The 21,472-nt window shown below is 39.5% G+C and overlaps 1 protein-coding gene across 1 annotated transcript in view; it reads right to left on the bottom strand.

Annotated features, from left to right (window-relative positions):
- Positions 1-20,923, bottom strand: part of JMJD1C (jumonji domain containing 1C) — a 107,252-nt gene extending 86,329 nt beyond the window's left edge. Inside the window, 1 exon segment of the mRNA XM_008642759.2 lies at positions 20,762-20,923. The gene's annotated coding sequence lies outside the window, so the exon portion shown is untranslated.
- Between the last annotated feature and the right edge of the window lie 549 nt (positions 20,924-21,472).

The raw sequence follows: 21,472 nt of genomic DNA, 5'->3' as shown, positions 1-21,472 counted from the left end.
CCTTGCTTAAAACCAACCTACGTCGTCAGATGTCTTTTGAGCTAAGGAGCCTGAAAACCTGTGCTGCAAGGCAACCACAGAAGCTGGAACAGTCTTTAAGAGAAGACTGTTCAGACCAGTCCCTAGAAGGAGATAAAAGACTATGTAAATGAGTGTCATAATTATCTGGTAGACAAGCTTTGGTACTCAGGATTCACAGGTTTTATTTTTAGTTCTGAAAGGAAGTATGCTTTTTATGGTCAATCCCAGTTGGCCTCTTTCTGCTTTCACCGCTCTTACCACTTTAGCAAGAGAAATTACAGTACTTCTCGTTCAGCTGCTCATAGGTTTTCCCGTAATGGTTATGTGAAATGGGGATGAACTGATACTTGCATTGTTTTTCATAGATTTGTACAGGAAAGGTGGCTGCAACCAGAATTAATTTCATAATTAATTTCATACTTATGCTTTCTACAAAATTCTGGCTGTGTGTTTAACAAGCTATCTACCAAGCTCAAGCAGTAAGTTCAGATACAGTATTAGGGATCTATCATCCTAATTTTTTTTTATGTGAAGAAAATGCAAGTTCTACAGAAACGGAATGGCTGGACCTTGAGCACATTCAGGAAATCTTTCCACCTGCAGACCCTCAATACCCAGAAACATTACTTACTTAGATTATAGGATTTTCCTTCCTCTGTATAACCAGAAAGCCTTTTCTTTTCAAGTAATCCCACTTTCTTTTTTCAGTTTTAAATCCCTTTCTTACAATCACCCAGAGGTTTGTGCTAGAGCCGCGTGTCACCCTGCAGACTGGTGATGAGTGAAGAAGGCATCGCCGTGACTCACTGTCCCCTCAAATAACCTCCAGACTGTTCCGACCAGAGCTGCAGCACAACGCGCTGGCTGCTGACTCAAACAGATGCAATACGGCCTCATTCCCTCGCCGAGCACGGTGCCTTCCCTGTGCCATTAAATATGATTCATACACAGCACAGTGCCAAAATCAAAAGAACAGATCAACATCAGCAGACAGTAAATTCTAAGTCTGCTCTTCTTTGAATATTACATGCAAATAACCTGGTATAATTCTGCATATAGCAACCTGCCCTTCAACCTCAGTAAGGATGTTACAAATTTACCACCTTTAGTACAAACACACAGTCGGTTTGACCATGTAAGCACCCAAAAGAAACATCAGAGATGCCTGACACCAAAGTAAGGTAAATATATGCCAGTGTATTGCATCAACTGGTTGTTAATTAGCAGACTGTGGTGAAAGCACTGACATCAAAAGTCATTATAACCATGTCCAAAAAACACCTTCAGATTTCAGAGAATCTAACATTCATCTCTACCTTTCAGAAAAGGAGCCAGTGCCTTTGGAAGAAAGGAGGACATGTGAAAGAAGAGCTTTTGAGCAATGCTGTCAGACACCATGGCATGAAGCAGTTCCTGTCTTGACAAAAAAGTCACAGAGAGAGACAGACTTTTTCAACCAGACAGGATGTGGTTCTACAATAAAAGAGACACTATTGACTCCATTAACCTACAGTGCTGGAAACAAGTCATGAAAAATGTATTAATTTCCACTGCTCATTACCACCCCCAAAATAGCTGCTACAGGCTTACCTATCACTTGCAGTATTTTTCAAGAAAATACTGTAATCTGGGGAGAGCAGCATTTCCTAACTTAATTTTTTTTTCTTCAAGAAAGAACAAATCTCTGTGTTAAACCAAGTGTTTTCATCTACTGATATTTTTATATATGATGACTTAGTCCCTTCCTATGATATAATGCAGACGCTCAAACTAGAAGAATTGATCTTGCTGCCTAGACTTAAAAGACTTCACTAGCAAGGAGTTTAACTTTCAGTTTTCAGTGATGTAAGTTGGGGGGGCAGGGCTGGTTCTAGTAAAACAATAAATAACTGGGTCAGGAAATACATTTTGTGATTGTTATAAATATGGAAATCATCAAGTAATTGTGTGTACATGTTACGTGGCTACAACAATTTTGTCCAGTGATACTTGAGATCCATGCCATAACCCATTAATATAAATCTAGAACTTTTTTTTCTTCCCCCACAAGAAGTCAGTCATCATTAAAGGATCATGCCAACTGTATGACCAAGACATGTAGGTCTTTTGCACTCCATGACTTGATAAACAGAAATACCCATTTATTTACATATCTGACTGTATACTTCTATTTTTTTTGATCCCTTTCCCCAACTTGGGCTCCATAAATTCAAGATGTGCTAAGTCATCATGTGGTTTTGGCATTTAGCTCATGGCACCTTTTCATGCCTCTATCTGTTTTTACAATTAATGACAACTTTGCAAATTAGGACAGCCTGCATACTGTAATAAATATAAATTTACTATATTTTTGCCACTAAAAACACATGAACTGTCAATATTTCACCTTTATAATGTATTTGTGAGAGTTACTTATACTCATCAAGTAACTTATTCCCCTCCCATCCAAATAGTGATCCTTTCTCCCTCAAACTGAAGATGAACAAGAGGCTTGAGCATCGTATTCAGCATCACAGGAGCATGATAGGCTTTGTGGTAGTACTCAAGCTCTTAGAAGATCCTGGGAATGCTCCTCTCAGAGATGTTATTCATTCCTGTGATGTGTCAGAGCACAGCATACTGGGGATTGCACCACCAGCCCAGAACGGGATTTCGTGAGGAGTCAGCTCCCATCCTGGCAATACCTGAGAGCATCACAGCACAGCCACCTGTGACTCACAGCAAGTGAGAGTCTCTGCCAGCCTCTCCAGCTGCATAGGGACAGGGAGATCGACAGGAGAGTTGTTCAACCAGCTACAACCTGCTTCCTTTCACTGAAGGCCCTCCAACACCCTCCTTACCAGCTAGACAAAGCAGCAAAGGTACATGAGCAGACATGGGAAAAGCCTGCATTTTAGGCATGGAGACTGCACCTTGTCAGGTGACTGAACACGAGTTGTCTCCTGTAAATGTGCCCTTCATCACTCCAGAGAAGCATTTTCTGGAGGCAGCTGCATCCTGTGTGTCCTGTGAACTGGTGTGACTGACCATGTACAGACAATACTGGAACATGGCATTCAAGCTCCAAAAGGGAGCTGTGGAGAGGAACTGAACAAATCAAACATCCTGTCCTCTGAGAAAAACAAAGACTACATAAAGGAGATTCTCATTAATAATCCTGTACTCCACAGAAAACGCAAAGCTCTCATTCCATTGTCCTTGGACTGACTCACATGGAAAGCACAGCTATAAGAGGGACATGCGCCCTATGCAGGAGGCAGGTACTAGCACCATGAAAACACAGCTAACAAGCACAAGAGGGGATTGAGGATCCAGGACAAGGAAGAAACACCAAGTGGCTCTCAGGCATTGTAAAGGGAGTAGGAGAAAAGGAACAAATGGCACACTGACACATGTTGTGTCTGCATTTGTATGTCAACTTCTTTTTTTTTTTGTCTAGACTATTATGGTTTCAAATTTCTTTACAAAATTAAGGTTACTGAAGCTGAATTGTCAGCAAACTGCAGAACCAGAGATTCCACAAAAGGAGCACTTCTGGAAGGGAAGTTTTGAAAATAGTGAGAAATCTTTAAGGAGGAGAGTTCTAAGAAGAACTGTTTTTAAGACAAAGCTATAGCAATCAGGATGTGGCACAGGACAAGATGTCTGTAACTCTGAGCCTTGGACCTAACCTCAAAGAGCATGTTCTGTACACTGCCCTGGCAAACCACACTATGGGCACAGGATTCAAAAGTGTGGTCCAGAGGACCTTATCTGTTACGGCCACAGGAAGAAACTCATCACAAGGCTGTTAAATACATCTGTGCATTTCCTCAGAAATCTGGTCAGCCTCTTCTAAAACAACTTCAGGAGAGGTTGTGTGGCTAGGAATGAAAAGCTTTCTCTGTGTTACAGGGAGAATCATCTCCAGTCTGGCTGAGATGACGTCCCTACAGTCATCAGTCTTGTTTAAACAGATCCTTGCACAAGACCTGGCAAAATGAGGAAGAAAACAGGGGATGAAGAAGAGAATGGAGTTGACCATGTGTCCAAAGTGAGGAGTTTTTAGGCATCACAGAAAAGGGATTGGTGATTCCTCAAACCTGGATTATAATGTGATGCATTTGTGAAACGGTAACATTGCTCTGCCTGTGACCATCACCCCAGTCTCTGTTATGCAGAAGTGGTGTGGGAGGTTTCCTGCTTTCAGTTTTTCTTCCCAGAGCTCTGATGAAAGCTGTACAACTACATCACTGGTAATCTGGGGCTCTGCACAAACAAACATATGTACTCCTTTCAGTATCCACTCCTCTATTCAACACACCACCTGGAATCAAGGCAAGGGATACTCTCCCATTCTTCCCTTCAAGAATGGCAAAAAAGACAGCATGAAAACATCACTACAAGGAAGCAAAAGGAAAAACCTACTGGACTTCATCATGTTCTGTTCTGATCTGCAGTCTTCTGTGGCAGCAATGATTCTTCTTTCAAAGGTAAAATGGAGACAACCGCTACCACCAGATAATCTATGATTCTATTTATCTCAGCAAGTAGGCTCTATGTGCTCTGGTGAAAGAGCAGAATCATTTGAACCACCTTCAGAGAAAAGAACAGGGAGAACAAAGACTCCCCCTTTTGACACCACTGAGCTCCTGCAACAGGGCTCTGAATTTGGAAGACAATGACCTTCTATTTCAGCAGCCACTTACCTGAAAAAGCTATGTTTTAGTTTATACCTCATTCTGGCTACTGTGGGAAAAGAGCAAACCAGCAGTGGCTGGAGACCGAGTTTTTTGTGTTAACAGGTTCAATCTAGACAAAAGCTGATGCTGAAACAGAAGACAAAAGTCAAAACAACCTGAAGAAGTCAGGTCAACAGCGCAAGTACAGAGCATTCCTTCCCCAGATCCCCTCACACCCATGGTTTTTTTTGCTCTTTGACGATGAATTCCAAAATCCCTTTTTCCCTCTGCCAGCAGTCTCCATCCAAGCACAAGCACCTCAGAGAGCTCTACAAGCACCACCACTGCTTGCAATGTTATCAAATAGCAGCAGAGAACTAAACCAGGCTCCAGTCATAGCTTGGAACCAAAGACGAGCAGTTTAAGTAGACAACTCCACTGCTTTCACACCTATCCTGTTACTGGTGGTATCTCCTTTCAAACAGTGAGATACAACCTCCTATCTCCAAACATACAGCACATCCTGGAGGCAAAGGAAGAAGTGAATCCTTTCTCAGCTGAGCAGCAATCCCAGCAGAAAAATAAAGTAATTACAGAACAACATAGAGCCAAATTTTTTGCATGACTGCTAAAATCTTACCAAAATTGGAGATCAGACAAATTGAGGGGAAGAGAATTCTTCTTTACTATTTCTATGCCTCCGAATCATAAGAAATCACAACTGAATTCACCTCTTCTCACAAAACTATTCAAGAAAATGACTTCTCAATAATAAAATTATAATTCCAGACTTCATGGTTGAAAGCTAAGCCTAGAACTATGAACGGGCTGCAAATCACTGTTGCATGAATCTGGAAAAATTAATCAGATCTGTAACTGCCTTGTTAATCTCAAAGCAGAGCACTACTGAGTCCATATTCATGTGGTAGAACTCTGGCCCTTCTCCACATACAGCATGAAGAAGAAATTTTTGCTAATGAATTTCATCACTTGGTCTCAGACAGGAACTACATTATTTCCCCTACTCCACAACTGTTCCTACTTGCAAACTCATTCCCTCAGAGGGTGACTAATGTGCAGGACAGTTCAATGAGCAGTAAAATGTAAAGAACAAAGAGAGCACAGGTTTTGTCTGCAAGGCAGAAGAGACAAAAATATGGTCTGGTGAACTCATCAAAGTCAATGAGGATGGGGGAGGGCATCAGGATTCAATGAAGGTGGATCCCAGCTACAGTCTCTGACATGGGACACCCAAAACTCTGCATTAAAAAAACCCAAAACAACTCTGTGCAAACAAATGACTTGAAGAGCATGATAAAACCACTGGCCAAGAATTACAACAGTTGAAAACATACAGGATTGAAAATCACTTTACATAAGGACTTTTTTTAACTTCTTATTTTCACTACTCTATTGGAAGGCTGTTTGAATACGGCACTGCTTTAAAAAAAACCTCCAATCTTACTAGCCTGCCTTACTACAGTTAATTTGTGTCTAGTTCATACCCACCTTCTCATGCCTACCTTGGAAATAGAAAATAAGGCTCAATTTCTGGTAAATAAAAGTTACTGGTTTACATGCATACATAGTTACCAATATTCTTTGGCTCCTCACAATTTTGGATCATGGTTGAAAACAGAATTTCAAGGGAGAAGCAAGTATCTGCTTTGGCCTAATGACTTATTTTCCATAAGAAATTTGATATAAACAGTTACTGGGTTTTCTCCATTTACTTTTTATAGTCAAAATGTTATTGCTGGCCAACATAACAACAGTATTCACGATTTACTGTGTTTTATAGATCTTGCAATGACTTTCCTATTATCTCCCATCTTCATCTCTCATTTATGAAAATAAACAGATCTTTTAGTTCATTTCAAAGACAAACTCTAAAGGCAACCAACAAAAATCTGGACTACATTAGTTGAAAAATCTATACTGAAACTGTACCAAGATGGCAAACTGAAGCTAAAGTTTTAAACTCACAATGGAGATGCTAAGACCCTGGTTAACACCAGTGGAAAAGGTACATCTATGTTAAAGAGAACCACTTCCCTGATAGAAAATAGCTAGCTGTTAACTACCTTACATAGTGTCACTGTGCCAGAAACATCCATGGCCAAGTAACAGACTTGTACTTTCTTTATATAGTTAAATTACATAGATTAAAAAAACAAACCCATTGGTGTCTCACTGTAAACATGTATACTAAAACATATGTTACAATATCATTAATATATAAAAGGGATTGGTTAGAATCCTGTAAAGCCAGTCTGTCTTCCCTACTATCCAAAATTTGATTAAAATAACACTAACAGAAAGACGTGACACAGACACAAAACAGCTCACAGCTTTCCAGTGTTCTGGGCAGGTGAGATGTCATACACACTATCCCCAAAAGGCAGGCAAATACCAGAGCAGTCAAATGACATCCAGTAGCACCAACTTCCCCTGCCTGGATGTGTGGAATGGTTGCCCTTCCTGCTGTCATTTGTATGTTGTATGTGCATTTGGAGCATTTAAGGATATCACATCAGTCATTTTGTCACTGTGAGAGGAAGCTTAGGTTAGATATTCAGAAGAAGGTTTAAAAGGCACAATAAAAAGTGCAGTGGTTATTCTAATAAATAATCTAGCATACAATCCTACATGTGCCAATAATGTCATTTGTATTGAAGGAACTCCAAGTACATCTGTCATTAAAAGATTGTGCAACTGCAGCAGCCAAAGATGTTGAAATCTACATTCTACAGCAGTGGCAGTAATTTCAGAGCTGTGTGCCAAAATGTGATTAATCACAGTTCACTGGGTATTGTGATAGTAACACAGGAAAATAGCTTGGCATAGCAAAACCATATGATCAATTAAGAATGCCATCAAGCCTCCTTGAAGCATAACCTTCTAGTAGTATGAATACCACAGCACTTACATAGGTTAACTTCCAAGATACAGATTTCATATATATAAAGGACAGAAAAATCAAAACTATTAATAAGAGACTGTATGGAAAATTGTATAAATTCTTCACTAACAAAAGCTCATCTGAGATTATCGAAGTCTAAAGGAAACACAAATTGCTGCATACTCAGACACATATCCGACTGCATTTCTGCCTGACCACATTTTGGGAGTGGAGGAAAAACAGCAGAGTCACAGCAGGTTCTCTGTATACTGCACATATTAGTCAGGTTTATAAAAACCATCCATGATCCCTCCACCTGCAAATCCAGCCAAACACATTTCTCTGCTGCAAGTGCACCAGAGTCCTGACTAATCACACACTGCTGCTGCCTGCAGCTACCTTCACCAGCAAAGCTGATGGCACTTGGTGAAGGCTCATACAATTCTGCCTGTCTAGGTGATGGCCTGACATCAGTTTGACAAGAAACTCAACAAAAGTTCTGATGCAATCTCAAACCCATAATTGCTTTTTTCCACAGGACAGCATCTTGCTAGCCAGTGGAAAAACATTAATAAATAAATGCACACTGTGGTTCTATTTTAGTTTTATGTTATTTGCAAGATGACAGAGTTCTAAAAGACATCTCTGACTTAGTGTAATTCCTCCACAATTGTCCATAACTGCCCCCAATACTGCTCCTGAATAAACTGGACCATGAGTCTTAGAAGGTGACTGCACACAAATGCCTATCACTCTACTTGCCAATAAACAATCCATAGCTAATTCATTAGCAGCTCTCAAACTACCTTGTAACTGTGTCTTACCCAGGAAGTAGAACAGAATCTATTCGGTCTGTCCTAAGTAATTTAGCAGAAGGAGATGGTTCAAAAGGGGCGTGGGGGGCGTGTGATGCCCATTCTTCAGGGTTAAAAGGATTAGCATCTTGCCTCAAACTTCAGTAAAGCATCTGATCCCAGCAACTTTATACAAGCAGTTTACAAAGGTGTTGATGCCTCTTCATGTACTCTACAATCCTGTACAATTCACTACTAACAAGATTCCTGAAAGGAAATGTCTTATGGTGCATCTTCAAACTGTCCTTTCTGTAAGCTACAAAGATATACCCTGGCATTTCTGTAGGACTTGATGTAATCATGATGTGAAAAAAAAGAGTTGATTTTAAATTTAGAAGCAATAAAAAAGTTTAATGAATCATTTGGACTAAAGTACTACAAGTACTAAAAGTACTGTAATTTAGAGTAGTAAAAGTACTACTACTGGCAAGAGCATATGTGGACAAACAGAAATTCTGGAACCAAAACCAAGAGGCTTTAGGTTGGTAACAGAGCCTTACAGAACACTGAATTGTAGGATCACAGAATATGCTGAGTTGGAAGGGACCTAGAAAGATCATCCTATCCCAGACAAATCCACCAAAACACATAGGAACATAGTTCCCTAAAAAGCCCATTACACTCAAATGCAAAAAATGAATGCAAAAAATTGTATAGAACACATGAAGAGATTTTGGCCGTATTTATATTAATATAAGGTTTTATTATTATACTTTCAAACTAACTAAATATACCAGCCAGTGATAAGAAGTACTATTTGACTCATTTCAGGATGCAGCTAAATGTTTCAGTGACTCCAACAACATCTACCCATTCACAATCAGCCCTACTAATCAGTAGTTTGTTCCTATTGTGATGGTACTAATACCATTTTCAGCAATTCAGTATATGCATTTTAAATCTCAGCAAAGCCCTTCAAATTAAATATGTAAGAATTTTTCAAAGCCATCTGAAACTAGAGCCAAGAACAGAAATATAATTTTGCATCATTTATTAAAAGAAATGAGGTACTTACCCAATGTCCTAGACTCAAAATTGATGAGAAATTTCAAATTAAAATACTCAGTCAAGATTTTTTCAGAATGATGCATTATACGTAAGAATAGTTAATTTTTTCCTTATACAGATCTATTCAAAAATTGCTTAACTAGTAGACCAAGTCTCTTCCATAAAGCAGTCAAAATGGAACACAATAGCAGCTAATAAAAGACAAAAACCTGAATCAAATACTTTTTTTTACCCATGACTAGTGTAGATCCTCTGAGAGTTGGTAGACAAAAAATAAACACTATATCATTAATTGTGTTAATAATTCACCTATCTGTAAATAAGAAGTCAGACTTACTCAAGGTTAGATGAGGTCTGCCATATTTCTCTAGTAAAATATTAATTACTGCAAAAGGATATCATTTTCAAAGATCAATTCCCTAATCAATAGGAGTCTATTTTGATTGCTTACAAAATCAGCCTAATGAATACTTTTCAGAAATTGTTTTGGTTCCCCAAGACATTATATAGCCCTAAATTTATGGTTCTTAACATTGATTCACTTTCTAGTATTAAAGACACTGTATGTAACAATGCTTTAAACATGCAATGCACATAAAATAAGATACAATACCTCAAAGAATTACCAAGAACTATTGCTGAAGTAACCTCAGGATTTACTGCAAGGAAGTGCAGATAAGTTACAGGGAAAAAACCCAGTCACAAACCCAAGTTTCACTGTATGTCCTTCCCCCATTTATGTGAATACATCACACAGCAGATGCCAGAAAACCAGAAGTGTTCTAAACCCACAAAGTGATTTCTTGATACCTGATGAATTTCAAAAAATTAAATTATTTAAGTGTTGTTCCATCATTTGTTTAGGACTGACATCATCTTAACAGGACAGACTTTGCAAAGAGAAACACAAGCATCTTCAGTTTAAGTTTGTGCTTTTCCTTTCAAGAAGTCATTGAAAGTGTCTTTGCCATTTCTAGCCTTTGACTCAACTTCCTGATTTGGCCAGCAGCTGGAAGGATGTTAATCCAAGGGTACGAGAAAGGAAGTGGTAAAACAATATGCTCCCAGCCCTGGCCTCTGTATGTGCACAGAGAATGGATTTTGAACCCACAGCATACAAATAAAACCTGTATTAAATGAGGACATGAAAATTGCTCAGCAGAAGAAACCAACCTGTGCCTTCAGCAGCTTTCTCCTCTGTCCTTCTCTCCCCATCAATACTCCCTCACAATTCCACGTAGTCTATGATTAGGCAGTAACTACATCTTAGTTGTCATCATGAGTAGTATGACCTGCAGCCAACCTACATTTCCATTCTTCCTGCCCAGCTGGGGCAAATGCAGAGCCACCAAATCCAAGAACGGCTTCAGAAACACTGATCATATCCATGCCAACAGAAATGGTGCAACACGAAGTTCAGAAGGTAACGTGCTCCCATACAAAAGTGCACCTGGAAAGAACTGGCAAGTACTTCAGGAGACTGCTCTTGTGACAGTGAAGTCAGGAACAGAGGACATAGGGGGTTTACTACTTCAGGGTTTGTTTTTCAGAAAAAATATGTGTGGTAGTCACTTTGCCACAAAATGAAGTTAGCAGAAAGTTTAGGATACTAAAGATACAAAATACAGATTCCACTCAGCTATTCTCCTCATGCAAGTTAAATACCTCAAGCTGACAGTCTGTTCCTGAACTTTCCTATGTTCGGTTTTCTCCTCAGAAGTTAAGATAAATTTAAAAAGCAAACATATAAGATATACGACATCAAATCGTTGCTAGAACAACTTCAGTGGTGCATGAGGTTGCTGTGGAAATTTGATTTTTCCTGTCCTCAGGAAACTGCCATATATGAAAAAGATTGCTCATGATAAATGTATCACGGACAGCCCATTTATAATGCTTTACCACCTATGACTTTTTTCTCCAAGTACTTGATTTAGCTTGTTTTAGTGTAACTGAAGGCCTGCAAAATCTGCCAGTAGAAGTTTCTGTTAATGGCAGGTAACTACCAACATCTCATTTCAAAATCTTTTTCAAATGCAGAGCCCTAGGAAAGACAAAATGAAACAAAACAAAAAAACCCCCAGAAGTTATCAGTACAATTCAAGTACAGACAATGCATAATAGAAATAAAAAACAGCACTTCATTCTTACATATATGTCTGCTTAGTTCACAAGGGTTTAGTGCAAACTAAAAGAATATATTTGTGTAATGAGGGGGACAGAACTTCTGGACCTAACTGAGACTGAGGGGGGTTTAAGCCACAATGCCAAAAAGGGGAGGTAGTAGCACTTGCCCTTTCAGCATCAGTGAGAGACCTTAGCAGCAACAGTTGCCTTGTTTGTATGTCAATAACCGAAATTCAGGAGGAGCTGAAGGATACACTTCCTTAGGACTACCGAAAAAGCCTCCTTCATTTGCAAAACGCAGAACTTTTACCCTAAACTCAAAAAACCCAGTGTCTGGTCCTGACTGCAACATTTTTACTTTATTGAGACATGAATTTCACCTGAAGCTCCAATGTCTCAGCTGTATGAGAATGGGAGAAACAGGAATGCACCAAGCCCTCTGTATCCACACAGTCATGTATGACCTACTGAAGTACCTTTTACAGAAAAAGTGCTTCACATTTTGGGTGGGTTTTCCACACCGCTATACATATAAGTGGGATATTGAGACTTCAGGCAACACATCGTGGTATTCACCATTAAGCACAGAGGAAACTGCTGAAATTCTGGGAAAGAAGAACAAGAAACTCTAATTATGCTTTCCATAACTCATCTTACTCAAGTGAGCATGACAAGAGCAGTGCTTCAGTATTGCAAAGCTGACAAGCACAGAAGCAGCAGTGGAGATTTGAACAGTGGGTGGCTTTCAAAATTAGCTGCCAAGTGGATTCGACAGGTGTAAAGCCCAGCTGCTCCTCCCGCCATCACAAGAAAAACATGGAGCAGTAGCTGGGGGGTGGAGGTCTTCTGGCACAGCTTTCCTTAATCTGCACGGCCACCATTGGGAGGGAGGACAAGTACCATGCTGACATCTTTCCCTCACTGTACAGACTGTATACTGTACACTGTACAGTATAGTTCAGAAGACAGGGTTTTTTAAATGTTTTTAACATACAGAGAAAAGTATTCTGTTTGTGTGTATGACTGCATACATACGATCTATAAATACACACCCACCCATATATATAATGTATAGATGTATAAGTCATAATTTATATGAACAGCAACAAGTAAGATTGTGATATTTCTGATGGGGATACACAATCAGTCATCTTCCAAAGCTCAAGCTCCGGAAGCTGAATTTCCACAATACTGTGCTGAAATAACCACCTGCATCCACCAGCCTATATTCTGCTCGCTGTGGCATCTCCAAAGTAAAGCTGATCTTTCTAATTCACTGGAAAAGTGCAGATGATCTAGACAGCTACACAGCAATTTGTTTTCTTCAGCACAAGTGAAAATTTTGTTCTCATAAATGCTGTTAAAAAAAAAAAAAAAAGAAATTAAATACTTAAGACTTTCCAGTGAATTCCAGAGAATCTTGGCTCTTCTATGCGAAGAAGCTGTGCAGTAGGCCAACACTGAAGCTGAAGTGTGAACACAGTTCAGATACACTGACACAAACTCCAGTCTAGCTGACTGGGCTATCAACAGGAGTGTAACCATATCCCAAACCAGTCTAGGTTTCAGCAACAGTTATAAATATCAATATGCAAGCAGTCGCCCTGCACTCAGCTCCCTGCAGCTGTGGCTTCAACTGCTCTGCTTCAAGTGCTGAGCCTGACTCAAGCTCAGCATGAACCTCAAGATGCTTTATGTCTGTCTTTTACGGAAGGACATGTAAAGCATCAGCAGCATTTCACTGCTATCTGACTTTGGAACAGGTGCAAGAGACAGCATCGCTCAGTTACAGCTGGAGGAGGCTGAACAGTATCTAGGGTTTTGTAACTGGCACAACCCTTGGAGAACAAGAAGTGCTTTACTAGCAGGAAAGAACCTGAGGTACAGACATCCAGGATGCTGTGACATACTAAACCACATTTCTCTAGATGAGCTGCCAATATGGCAACTCCCAGGCCAGTATGATCAACTTGAGTTGCGCTTACTGTTAAAAATCTAGAAAATACTCCATTTTGTTTGGAATTCTGTAACTTCTGTAAATGAAATTAACATTAAGAACTATTCTTAGCACAGCACTTAACTACAAAAAATATTTCATTTATTTCATATACGTAAGCACGCTTTTACAAAACTAAATCCTTTCAAACAAAAAAGCATCCCATTGCTTACAAGTGCAAGTTTAACAAGAAGAAAGTAAAAAGGAAGCCTGCCATTAGCCAATACCTCAAGAGAAAAAACTTTGGAACAACCAATGCAGTAGTGTAAAGTGCACAGAAAGCACCAGGGTCACAAAGAAAACAGCACTGCAGTGAGGCTTTCTACCCCATCACTCATTTTCAGAGTGGGAAGCCACAGGGTAACACCCATATTTCACAACAAAGCATCTGGGGAGGCAGATTCCAGTTTATTGCTCTTCATTTGGGGCATGTCCTGGGAAGGTAATGGCCTCTCCCCAGAAGGCTGCATGGAGAGCAGTGACTCCCAGTAAGCAGTAGTTTAAAAGAAGCAAGTGCCAAAGTACACAGGCGGGATGTGGTACTGCTTGAGACATTTATGTTCTGTGGGAATATTACAGTAACGAACTCTCCAACAAAGTAATCTTTGAACCATCTCCAAGTGCTGTTTCTGCATCTTACTGTCTTTCACAATGAAGCAAAAATCGGGTCGTTTATGCTCTGCTGAGTCAGTTACTTAAATTTTCTCTTCCCCAAGCTCTAAAGTTTTCCAAGAAGCTGACAGCTTCCAAGCATTTTCTCCTCTATTGCATATATCTCACCTTTACCCCATATTATCAAGGCATACAAGCACTAGAATTTTGATGCAGAGAATGGAGAACCTGAAAAAAACCCACTGTTAGTTTCCCTGGAAGCTACAGCACTTCCTCCCCTCAAATTTGAAATATCCTCAATGTTTTTACTTATTTTTAAGACTCAGGAGACCGAGTCTTCTCTCTGCCATACTTTCCATATACACAGTAATCCTTTGTGAATTAATTTCTTTTTACTGCTGGAGTATTTTGAGTGTCCGCTGAGGATTTAATCACAGTATCTGGCAGTGTATACCTCTATTTTTCATTGTGCAGAGAGAGAACAGGCTGCAATGAAGTAACTGAATGTGCAGGGGGAACATCAGCAATATCTATAGAAGCTCCTGATTTTGACAGGGATCAATCTGAGCCATAGGATCAACATATAGAAGAGAAACTTACTCAGAAATGCTAAAATTAGATCATCAAGACAAAGAAGAAAACAGATCTTTGAGGGAGTGAAAAAGTGGTAGTGTGTCACAGTATAAACAGGAATGAACAAGGAACCTGTTCTACTTTCCATTATTGTGCCAAAAATAAAGAATTCGATTTGTCTCAAGAACCTCTGGAAGCCCTGTAGAATCTTGTTGTTCAATCTGTACACTTTCTCCTTTAATCATGACACAAATGCCAATAAACTGGCACTTTTAAAGTATTTGCTTCATAATCCAGCACAATCAAGCCAGCTGAAGCAGAATATAGTCAAGCGAAGGGATTCTGCAATTGACAGCTGGGACAGAGGGGCAGGGAGGGAGGAGGGAAAAGGCTGCATAAGGTCAGAGGACAAATCTTCTCTTCCACGTGTCCATGAATGCTTCTCCTCTTATACTTTACCACCAAGTGCCCTAACACACAGTCAGCACATGAACATATTGGGCTCATTCACACCTAACCGAAAGAAACACATCACTACTACCCAGAATAAACTTCATCTCCTTCTTCTGCAAGACAACCTCCTCATTAGCATGATGGTCAGGTGAAGGCCCACAGCCCCACATGTGCCACTGGCACTGGCCACTGTAAATCAGTTCCAGATTCTCACAATGGAAAAGGGTTTGTCATTGCCAATGAAGATCCACTCTTTGTCCCTGTTTTTGCTATAAGCCTGGCTAAAGCTCTATATTCTTGCAGAGCCCTGGACAGAGTCCCAGGAAAGACTGTTCTCAAGCCACTGGTTTAGCAATGACTTCACTTGTTCCAACAAAGAGAGACAGGCAAACAGACATGCTCTTTTTTTCACTTGGGTGGAGGGGAGGTTGAGTTGTTCTTCCAGCCTCCCTGCCTTAGGAGGGAGATATGCATATTCAGGATCTCCTCATGAAAATGTATTTTAGCTTTTATCTATATATTCCTCAGGAACACAAAATTGCAGGAGAACCAGTTCTTGCTGTATACCAGCCCCAAAACTGGGAGTGATAGAGTTACTGCAGACCTTTGTATGAGCTGAGATCAAAGGGCAAATCTGTTGGTTTGACAAGGCAAGTACTGTAAAGCTAATAAAGCAGTCTTCATATTCAGAGCAACAAACTACTATGGCTTCTTCTGATTTATTATATATGGATTCATACTGAATTCATAAACAGCACTGGTTTGTTTACAGGTGTAAAAACACATACTTCACCAAAAAAGCCATACCCAGTAGAACACATGAAACACCCTGACTCATCATCATCCCAGGCACCCAGCTCTGCCCTGCCAGCTAAATGTACCATTCCCCACTCCTGTTTTTCATCACAGTACACTGAGTCAAACCATCTCCTCCTTTGACATCTACCCTGCACAAGAGCGCCAGTTTCTTCCACAAGGAAAAGGCCAAAATAAGATAATACTTTTCCTTTTCTGTTCTATAATAGCCTCTTCCTTTCTTGTTGCAGAAGTTTCTCATGTGTGTTCCCATTCAACGCATTCACTTTTCTCTATATCCAATTCCAGTCCTTTTCTTTCCAACCTCTTGTGTTCTCCTAGATCCTTTACCTGAAAGTACAAACTTGCCATAACCTATCAATCTTAAACTAATTTAATCATAACTGCATTTTCCATTATTCTTCTTTCCTTATTTTCCTTCCAAGATGATGGAACATGCTTCTTAAAATGCCTGTCTGAAATGTCTTTCTTTCATTTCTATCTGTAGACCTTCAATAATAAATTTTCATTTCAGCATATCATTCAACTTTCCAAAACCCTCTTCCCAAACAAAATTATTAAGAAAAAGACACTCAGCCCACACTTTCCTATGCCTAAAACACATACAGCTGATGCTGCGAAAAAAGTGAACTGCTGTCTGTGGTGCCTTCTGCTAGTAAGTCTATCACCCTAAAACTCTTCTCACACATTATTCTATTATTCTCTAAAATGTCCCTAGCTGCTTCAATCCTTTGTTATCTCTTTTTCTCCCTCTACACTTTATTTCTAGATATTTTAATGTGCAATTAGAGAGGCAGTAATTAAATTCAAACTGACAGCTCATAGAAGCATTCTGTTCAGTCCACATTAAAACCTTGGCTCCAATTTGTCACCCTGCCCACACATGTACTTCCATCTCCCCTCTTGGCTGCTGAGGGGATAGCACCATATTCCTAAGACTTCAGACTGAATTATACCATATGCATGATTTTATCACTGATCCCCAACATCATAGTACCCAAGCTATTTCTACATAGGTAAATAAATTTACTCTCCCTAAAACACAACTATTCTTTATCTACCTACAGGTCAAAATAATTTATTCACCATGTCAGTTGCTTTAAAGTTATTTCTGAGAAATTCAACACCCAATTCTGCCTCATTTTTGAAGTACTGGTTATTCCCCTAACCCATCACTTTTAGCCTATCACTCCAGTCTTTTTGTATCTTTGTGCCATGCACCCCCTTGTTTACCAATCTAAACCGATGCCTTCAATTTCAACACCTTATCTTGGCTACTTTTTTTAATCCCTTAATGTGGGAAGGCACACCACTTACTTCCACTACCTACAGTTTTTTTTTTCCAGAATCCATACTTCCATTTTTTCCTATGCTAACCCTTTGGCCAATAAGTTTTCTCCTGCATTGATACCTATAAAGCATCTCTATTACTTAAGCTAAACAACAAGCACTGTTCACCAAACATCCTCTTCCCCAATATCCAGGCTACACATACACTGACATTGCTTATCACTGTTGCCATCTCTTTAGGCTTCTTGACAGGCTTTTCTTCTATGATTGCAAACACCTCACATGCAGGGTAATTTCCAGTTATACCAACTAGGCAGCCAAGTTCTCCAGTGCTCCCAGGAAATCATCTCACAAGAAGAAAAAGCATTTGATTACAGTGGGGCACTAATTTGATTACCTAAGGCACTGCAGTTCCTCCCTCCCCAGCCTTGCACAGAGGCAGAAGTACCCAGTCAAAGTCATCACAATGAAGCTTTTTCCTGGCAATAGGGCTCCAGGTTCATTTACAGCCAACTCTTCACCGGAGGTAGGAACTCCACTTAAAAAAGTACAATCTCATCATGAGAGAAACTGAATTCAGTCGATAGTCTACCCTCTCCTGTTACTGAGTTTTTAAACAAGGAGAAAGAGACAGTGTTTCCCATTTCCTCCCTTTTTCAGCCGGACTATAGAGCCTAAAATCTTAAAGCAGAGTTACACAAGGTCAATGGATGCTGTGCTTTCAGGAACAGCTACACCTCAGGCACTCAGGCATTTTAAAATGGGAACATTTGTGAACAACTTGCATTCTAGAAATTTCATCTACAAAGTGGAGATTACATCATATCACACAACTGAGTGGTGAAAGCAATCAGTAATTATGAAGTACTCAGACACTAGACTGATAACTACCCACAGAAAGCCCCACAGCAATTGCAGACCTTGTCTTCTGATCAGGCTTGAATACCAGACAGTAAATACAGAGTACGTTAATCAAAGAAGAACAGAAGGTGATAAGAACCATCTAAATAAACAAGCACTTTTCATTCACTCCACTGAAGGCAAAGGTCCCAGAGAAATACTACATAACATTTTCTAAAATATTGCCTTGCTGCATTTAGCATCCAAAATAAAGCTGTACCAAAAACTTTTATTTTGCTATGATTTTTTTCAATACAGTTCACATGCATGGGAATGCTTGAGGCTTTTCCTTTAAAGGATACAGCAGGACTCAACTTTTTCAAAATGTGCATATTACTACATCCACACTTAGGATTTCACCTAAAAATGCAAATATTCCTACTGTTGTTTGGCAAATCACTTTTTCTACCACCTTTTTCATGTTTTCTTATTTTTAGTAAGTCTTGGTTTAGAAAATAAACAAAAAAAACCTCTCCACAACCAAAACACACCACACAAACCTTCACAGAGCTCATCCACTCCAATCCACCACAGTTCTGATAGTCTGACAACAAAAACCAAAGGTTCCATGTCAGTTCGAGCTGTTCACTGTTCCCCACGCCATGGTGTGCTCAGAGTTGCTATTGATACAGAGCAAAACCTTGGGAGGTCTCTGTGGAAGGAATCTGCTTTAACTATAGCTAATATCCTGTATCTGCACTTTCCCTCAAGTATGGTTTTTCTGGAATGGATGACTAGAGGGTTTGACTCAGAAAACAATTGCTAGAACATCTGTAGGGAGGCCAAGTACAAATGCTGAGAACTTGTCATCTTTAACATCTGGAAACTGTGACCTGACAAGCTATTTGAGCCTCACTTCAGACTATACAATTGCAATTTTTTAACTGTAAAAGCAGGAGGCAGATCTTTTGCAAATCTTCCTTCTCATGCCTATCAGCTGCCTCAAGAATGTAAATATTAAAAAAAATAATAATAAAGGAATTGATAAGACAGAGATGTAAGAAAAAAAGTTTTTGCCTTTTGCTGGACCAGCACAAGTTTGACAAAAGTGTCTGCTAGGAGAAAGGTTCGACTAAAACACTTTCACACATTAGCAAATACATACTTTCAACTTGTGGACAGGATCAGCAGCCAGACTAGAATACTTTATAGAAATATACCCCTTCTAAACCCAAGAAGGATCTCAATCCTAGAGGGTGAGATTACAAGCATGTAAAATAGCAGAGTACTTAGATACTAAACTAAGTTTTTAACAGATTTTAAAATACCCACCTCAATCAAGGAGAGATGGGTGGCTTCAAAGAGCAAATGACATGACTCCCTAAAACTAAAAATTCTTGCTCAAGGATATACTAACTTGCCTGTACAAGCAAATATATGACTCAGCCTGTACATCCAGAAAGTTAGCTTGCTTTACTTGAGTACATTAGCACAAACATACAAGTCAAGTCAAGTAGGAATATTTACTGAAGAGGAGTAAGTCGACCCAAAATCATCTATGGCTTTTTTGACCAGACTGTTTCATGACCTTCAGAGTGAGTGTTCCCACCCCAGCTTCGAAAAAATTATCATGCAACAGCATTCCAAGAAATCCGTCAGGTGCTCCGAGACAAGAATATGAAGAGTATATTGAAAGGAAACAGATTTCTCCGGCAAAAGCCGGAGAAAAAATACCATCATCTAAATTCATTATGACTATAAATATCTAAAAACCCAAGACTAAAGTTACAGATATTAAGCTTATTATCAAATATGTCTAAGACTTCCCTTCACCATTTTGACAAATTTGTTGGAGCCCCCTTTCACCCACCAGTCTGTGAGGAATCTTCCCCAACTGTATGCAAAGCAAAAGCATCCAATATAGTATGTTCCCAAAATCTCACATCTCTTTGGCTCTTCTGAAGACTTTGATAGCACTCCTAGTTTCTTTGGAGAAAAAGGGAATACGTGTTTATTGCTTATTAGATTATCTCATCAGATATATCTAAAGGCATGTCACAAACGAACTAGCAGTTATCTCAACAACTTTAAATGCTTGGGCAGCAATCCAGAAAGAATGAGAGTCACAAGTATCACCTCATAAACCACGCAAACAATTACCACTTACTTTATTAATCTTTTCTCATCTTTCTGAGCTCTGACCTGAATTTCAGATACCTTCTTTGTGGGAGCTGAGGGTATCACAAGCCTGAGGGTTTATTTTTCACCTTAATTTAAATTCTCCCCAGAGCAGTAAAATGTGTTACTGGTAAGTTTATATTTGTAAGATGCTTTCACTATGGAAAGTGACATTAATCCTATTATGTCACTCAGAGACAACTTTTGCAGTGCTTTAGGTTGACTCAAAAAGGAAGATGAGTGATTATTATCACATCACTCCACCCCTCCAACAACCATGCTTTACTAGTATTTTCTTATCCTTTTCTTACCCTTCTCCCCCTCCACGTTCACCATTTCCCACCACACTTGAGTAACCTAGACAGTTTCCCAAGGACAGAATTAAAGAGAATAAACTACTTCAGTAAATAAAATTGTTCAAGTATCTTACCAATGCAGGCCATTGAATTTGTTTGATCTTTGATCCCTGAGTCTGGCTTGGGTCCTTTCTTTTCGCCCAGACCAGCTGGTACTCCACCAAGAAGGCTGCAAAATCTTCATAAACTTTAACCCATTCTCGCTTTTCCCATTCAAGGTCGTCAAATTCCACATATACCTGAGGAAATTTAAGAAAGGAAAGGAAACACATTATTGCATATACACAGCATGTGTTCATCTACACACACTTCTGGACACATAAACCTAAAAATTTAATGCAAGGCTTTTTTTATTACCCATTTTAATGCTATGGTTTTGAAATTGTATTATCTATTCCTGCACCATAGAAGACAGTTTTCTTGGCAGTGCATTTGTGCTGAAGAGAGTTACACTTGCTAAAACACTAACATTGGGTGTCTTACCTCATGAATAAAAAGCATTACACAAGGTATTTAATAGTAGCATTCAAGTAATACATACAGCTATCTACATAATCAGTAAGTTTTAAGAATACTTCTCATTTTCGGTTCCATTATGTGTCATGTAATACCAACCAACCAACCACTCAATGAAATGGTTTTAAGGGAAAAAGAAATCAATTGGAACAGCACCAGAAGGACATCTTGAGCCTGCAGACCTTGCTACTACAAGCAAGTCTGACACACGGAACCTCACAGAAGCAGCTCCGTTTTGTGCTGCTTCTGTCCTCCTGCAATCCAGCTCA

Source organism: Corvus brachyrhynchos, unplaced genomic scaffold, assembly GCF_000691975.1.
Source record: "Corvus brachyrhynchos isolate BGI_N302 unplaced genomic scaffold, ASM69197v1 scaffold279, whole genome shotgun sequence".
Classification (NCBI taxonomy): domain Eukaryota; kingdom Metazoa; phylum Chordata; class Aves; order Passeriformes; family Corvidae; genus Corvus; species Corvus brachyrhynchos.
This window is presented reverse-complemented; position numbering and strand designations above follow the sequence as displayed.